This window comes from Nyctereutes procyonoides, unplaced genomic scaffold, assembly GCF_905146905.1.
Source record: "Nyctereutes procyonoides isolate TBG_1078 unplaced genomic scaffold, NYPRO_anot_genome, whole genome shotgun sequence".
Taxonomy (NCBI): Eukaryota; Metazoa; Chordata; class Mammalia; order Carnivora; family Canidae; genus Nyctereutes; species Nyctereutes procyonoides.
Genome location: NW_026575024.1, coordinates 24,595,360 through 24,601,631, shown reverse-complemented (window position 1 = coordinate 24,601,631; position 6,272 = coordinate 24,595,360). Strand labels below are relative to the sequence as shown.

At 39.6% G+C, this 6,272-nt stretch overlaps 1 non-coding gene across 1 annotated transcript; it reads right to left on the bottom strand.

The window, feature by feature from the left end:
* Positions 1 to 326: 326 nt before the first annotated feature.
* Positions 327 to 429, bottom strand: LOC129498713 (U6 spliceosomal RNA). The gene has a single exon (XR_008662186.1). It is a non-coding gene; the product is annotated as a U6 spliceosomal RNA (small nuclear RNA).
* Positions 430 to 6,272: the final 5,843 nt, after the last annotated feature.

The following is a 6,272-nucleotide window of genomic DNA, read 5'->3' as shown; positions in this document are numbered from 1 at the left end:
GTGGTTACCTTATCTCAATCTTGAGAAACAGTTTAAGTTTTGCTTATGATTTTTTAAGGCATAAGCAAGAAATGACCCAGGTCAAGTTAATCTTGTAAAATAAGCTAAATTAAGCTCTGTGATATGATTAAACTGGTTTTGTCTACTCAGAGAATTTTCAGGGCTGGTCTCCCATTGGTTTTTGGTTTTAAAAATCTTTTTTAAGATTTAATTGTATTTCACCTAATATTTCAGCATCCATAAAACTGAATTACCCTCAAAATAGAATGTTTCATATGATCATTATTTTTTGTTCATTTGCTGTTTGTTCATTTCATTAAAAGTCTTAATATATGGAACACTTCATGAATTTGCATGTCATCCTTGTGCAGGGGCCATGTTAATCTTCTCTGTATCATTTCAATTTTAGCATATGTACTGCCAAAGCAAGCCCTGATCTCCCATTTTTTATTTTGCTGCATATTCGGGATACAAGTCCTTTAACAGGTATGTGTTTTGGAAATATTTTTTTTCCCAGTCTGTGGCTTGCCTTTTCACTTTCCTAATAGTTTCTGTTGATGAGCTCATTGGACTGAATCTTGCTTATTGTGGGATATTTCACTGTACATTTTGTAATTTTTAAGAGCTCATTTTTGGCAGGCCTTTCTTTATCTGTGTGAATTTTGTGTGATCTAAGTTGAGATTGTCCTCTCTGGAGAGGCTTAGTATTTGCTCTTGTTAAATGCTCAATATTGGACCAATTTTTTACCTTAATATTTGGCTTTAAGGTCCTAAAGACATGCAGTTAGGGTAAATGTGATCTCAAACCTAAGTGAGGGTGGGTCTGTTGTTGCAAATTCTCGAGGGAGAGTTTTTTTCATGCAGAGCAAGGCTAAAACAGATATACTTTCTTGTTATTTCTCTGTTAATGTGAAAGAACTCTGGTTCATTCCTTGACTAAAGGTCCCAGTTTTTCCTGAGCATCTTGCTTCATTTTCTGTTCATGTGTCTTTTAAAACACATGAACAGATCCTTGATTACCAAGGTAAGCAATCTCCTCTACTTTACATCTATAGATAGGATCAGTTCATGTTCATCCCATAGTTTTAGTTCCTTTTTTTTTTTTTTTTTTTTTTTTTTTGGTTCCAGGACTTGGGGGCTGGGGAGGAAGAGTCCCTGGACTGGTCCTGGGATTAAGCCTTGTGTCAGACTCCCTGCTCTGCGGGGAGTCTGCTTCTCCATCTGCCCTTCCCTGCTGCTTGTGTACTCAATCTCTCTCCCCCCCACCAAATAAATAAATAACTTTTTTTTAAAAAAGTTAAAATAAAGGGTACCTGAGTGGCTCAGTGGTTGAATGTCTGCCTTTGGCTCAGGTTGTGATCCTGGGGTCCTGGGATTGAGTCCCACATCGAGTTCCCTGCAGGGAGTCTGCTTCTCCCTCTGCCTATGCCTCCGCCCCCCCCCCCTCTCTCTCTCTCTCTCTGTGTGTGTGTGTCTCTCATGAATAAATAAAATCTTTTTTTAAAAAGTTAAAATAAAGTTATGTTCATAGAAGGAGCTTGGGAATATAGCAGAGTAGGAAGACCTTAAGTTCACCTCCACCCACATTTACAACTAGATATTACTCACATCTGTGTAAATAAGCTGGAGAGCAATCTGAAGACTGGTAGAACAAACTCCACAACTAAATGTAGAGAAGAAACTGCACCCAAGAGGTTAAGAAGGACAGAAATGGTAGTCAGGAGCTCCCCTCAGGAGGGAAGAAGCTGTGGCATGGAAAGGGGAAAGAAACAATCCCTTGCACCAGGGAGCCCACATAGAGAAGATGAATTCCTGTAACATCTGGCTTTGAAAACTAAAGGGGCTGAATTATGTGAGTTTGTATAACCAGTGGGACTTGGAACCTGGAGCTTTAGAAGTCAGCTGGCTCAGCATTGGGCAAGCCAGGAGGGTAAGTGGTTGCTGCGACCCCACCTTAAAGAGATAGCAGTCTACAGAGAAACAACATAGAAGTGATCGTTTACACAATGCCTAGAGCATATGGGAAGAAATCTGTTTATACTGATTTCAGACTGTGTTGGGGGACTTCTCTGGGACCAAAGGAGTTGTCAGATGCCATTTTCCTCCCCCACCCCCAGCATGAACACAGAGCCACTTTCAGGAGGCTACACTGCACAGACACTTGCTACCTGACCTGCTAGTGATGTGCCCCACCCATGTGTTCTCCTGAGGACCTGCCCACTCCAAGCCTACTGGCCTCAGCCCTGGGCTAAGTGCAAATTTTAATGTGTGAGCACCCTGCGCACATGGACCCCAGCCACCACCACACACTGCACCCCAGACCACCACAGCCACTGTGCTTCAGGGGACTGGCTTAGGACTCTTGACTCAGTACAAATTTTGCTAATACTCTTGCCCTGCTCATGAACCCTGCTGCAGTTATGCTCCTTCAGAGCTGGCCTGCTCAGTTCTCATTAACACCACAGAGAGCAAGCACAGCCCACAACAGGCAGAAAGTCAGCACAGATATCTGAATTGAAAGAAAAAGCAACTCAGACACAAGAGACACAAGCAACACATATAGGAGACTCCTCTGAAGTGCCAGGTTCTGGTGAACAGGGGACACTGCACTGCAGGGCACTACAGGATCTCTTCTTCATTAAGCCACTACTTTCAAGAGCAAAGGATATAGCTGACTTACCTAACAGAAAAAAACACACAGAGGCAGACAAAATGAGACAGAGGAATGTGTCCCAAATGAAACTACAGGACAAAATCGTATCAGGAGATCTAAGTGAAACAGAAATAGGTAATATGCCTGATAAAGAATTTAAAGTAATGATCATAAAGATACTCATTAGACTTCAGACAAGAGTGGAAGACATCAGTGAGACCCTTAACAAAGACATAAAAAGAACATATCAGAGATGAAGAACTCAATAAGTGAAATTAAAAATACACACGGTGAAATAATAATAGGCTACAGGAAGTGGGGGAATATATAAGTGACCTGAAGGATAGAGTAATGAAAAGCAATCAAGATGAATAGGTGAGAAACAAACAAATGGGAATAGACTTAGAGAACTCAGTGACTCCATCAAGCATAATAACATTCACATTATAGGGATCTCAGAAGGAGAAGAGAGAGAAAGGTGAGCAGAAAATATTTGAAGAGATAATAGCTGAAAACTTCCTGAATCTGGGGAGGGAAACCGAGATCCAGATTCAGGAGGCACAGAGATCCCACAACAAATTCAACCCAAAGAGAGCCACACCAGGATACATAGTAATTAAAGTGGCAAAAATAGTGATAAAAATAAATAAATACATAAAATAAAATAGTGATAAAGAATTTTAAAGGTTATATTTAAAAAAAGACAGTAACATACAAAGGAAACCCCATATGGCTATCAGCTGATTTTTCAGCAGAAATTTTGCAGGTCCTAAGAGAGTGGCACAATATATTCAAAGTGTTGAAAGGGAAAAATCAGCAACCAAGAGTAATCTATCCAGCAAGTCTATCATTTAGAATAGAGGAGAGATAAAGAGTTTTCCAGACAAACAAAAGTTAAAAGAATTCATAATCACTAAACCAGCCCTACAAGAATGCTAAGGGGACTCTGTGAGTGAAAAAGAAAATCCATAAGTAAGGAAAACAAGAAGCGTAAAAGAAAAAAAAAAGCATATCTGTATGCATCAGCCAAGAGAAGTGTGGAATAAAAAGATGTAAAATATGATACCAAATATCTGAAACATGGAGGAGAGAGGAGTAAATAATGAGTTCAAAATTAGGTGACTATCAGCTTAACATAGACTGCAGAAGATGTTATATATAAACTGTATGGTAACCACAAATCAAAAAACAGCAATAGGTATGCAAAAAATAGAGTAAGGAATCCAAATATTTTGCTAAAGAAAGCCAACTAATCATAAGAGAAGAGAGCAAGAGAAGGAACAGAGAGGAACTAGGAAAACAACCATTAAAGTAACAAAATGCCAATAAATACACACATATCAAGAATTGCATCTGAATGTAAATGGACTAAATGCTCCAATCAAAAGACATAGGATGGGACACCTGGGTGGCTCAGCAGCTGAGTGTCTGCCTTCAGCTCAGGGCATGATCCCAGGGTCCGGGATTGAGTCCTGCATTGGGATCCTTGGGAGGAGCCTGCTTCTCCCTCTGTGTGTGTCTCTACCTCTCTCTCTGTCTCTCATGAAAAAATAAATCTTTAAAGAAGAAAAGACATAGGGTGATGGAATGTATAAGAAAATAAGAATCTATATGCTGCTTATTAGAGACTCATTTCAGACCTAAAGTCACCTCCAGATTGAAAGTGAGGGGATCGAGAAACATTTATCATGCAAATGGAAGTAAAAAGAAAGCCAGATTAGCAATACTTGTATAGTAAAAATAGACTTTAAAACAAAGAAGGACAGTGTATAATCATAAACAGTACAATCCAACAAGAAGATACAACAATTGTAAATATTTACACACCCAACACGGGAGCATCCAAATACATAAAGCAGTTAATGATGAACATAAACTAATCGTAATACAATAATAGCAGGGGACTTTAACACCCTACTTTGATCAATGGACAGATTATCCAAACAGAAAATCAGCAAGGAAACAGTAGCACTTTTTTTTAAAGATTTTATTTATTTATTTATGAGAGACAGAGAAAGAGGCAGAGACATAGGCAAAGGAATAAGCCAGCTCCCTGCGGGGAGCTCAGTGCAGAACTTGACCCCAGGACCCCAGGATCACAACCTGAGACAAAGGCAGATGCTCAACCACTGAGCCATCCAGGTGCCCTGGAAACAGTAGCTTTGAAGGACACATTGGACCAGATGGATCTAACAGTTATATTCAGAACATTCCATCCTAAGACAGCAGAATATACATTCTTTTCAAGTGTACATGAAACATTATTTAGAATAGATCATATATTAGGCCACAAACCAAGTCTCAACAAATTAAAAAAGATCGAAGTCATACCATATATCTTTTCTGACCACAATGTTATGAAACTAGAAATCAATTACAAAAAACAAACAAACCTGGAAAGTGCACAGACAGATGGAGGTTAAATAACATGCTACTAAACAAAGAATGAGTCAACCAAGAAGTAAACACACACACACACACACACACACACACACACACGGAGACAAATTAAAATGTTATGTGAAAATGAGAACACAATGGACCAAAATCTTTGGGATGCAACAATGCTATTCTAAAAGGGAAGGTTATACCAATACAGGCATACCTCAAGAAGCAAGAAAAACCCCAAATAAATAATCTAACCTGACATCTAATGGAAATAGAAAAAGAACAGCAAACAAAACCCAAAACTAATAGATGAAACAATAAATAATAGAGCAGAAATAAGCAAAATAGGAACTAAAAAAACCCACAGTAGAACAGAACAATGAAACCAGGAGTCATTTCTTTGAAAAGATCAACAATATCAATGAACCTTTAGCCAGACTCATAAAAAAAAGAGGATGCAAATAAATAAAATCAGAAATGAAAGGTGAGGGCAGCCCCAGTGGCTTAGTGGTTTAGTGCCACCTTCAGCCCAGGGCGTGATCTTGGAGACCTGGGATCGAGTCCCACGTCAGGCTCACTGCATGGAGCCTGCTTCCCCCTCTGCCTGTGTCTCTGCCTCTCTTTCTCTCTCTGTATGTCTCTAATAAATAAATAAAATGTTAAAAAAAAGAAATGAAAGGTGAGAAATAACAACTGACACCACAGAAATATAAAAGATTGTAAGAATATTATGAAAAATTAAGGGTAGCCTGGGTGGCTCAGCAGTTTAATGCCACCTTCAGCCCAAGGCCTGATCCTGGAGACCCGGGATCGAGTCTCATGTCGGGCTCCCTGCATGGAGCCTGCTTCTCCCTTTGCCTGTGTCTCTGCCTTTCTCTCTCTCTCTCTCCCTCTCTCTGTGTCTCTCATGAATAAATAAATAAAATCTTTTATAAAAAAGAATATTATGAAAAATTATATGCCAAGAAATTGGACAACCTAGAAGAAATGGGTAAATTCCTAGAAACATAACCACCCAAAAGTGAATCGGAAAGAAATAGAAAATTTGAACAGACTGATTACCAGCAATGAAATTAAATCAGTAATCAAAAACCTCCCAGCAGGGGCACCTGGGTGGCTCAGTGGTTGAGCATCTGCTTTCGGCTCAGGTCATGATCCTGGAGTCCTAGGATAGAGTCCCACATTGGGCTCCCCGCAGGGAGTCTGCTTCTCCCTCTGCCTATGTCTCTGC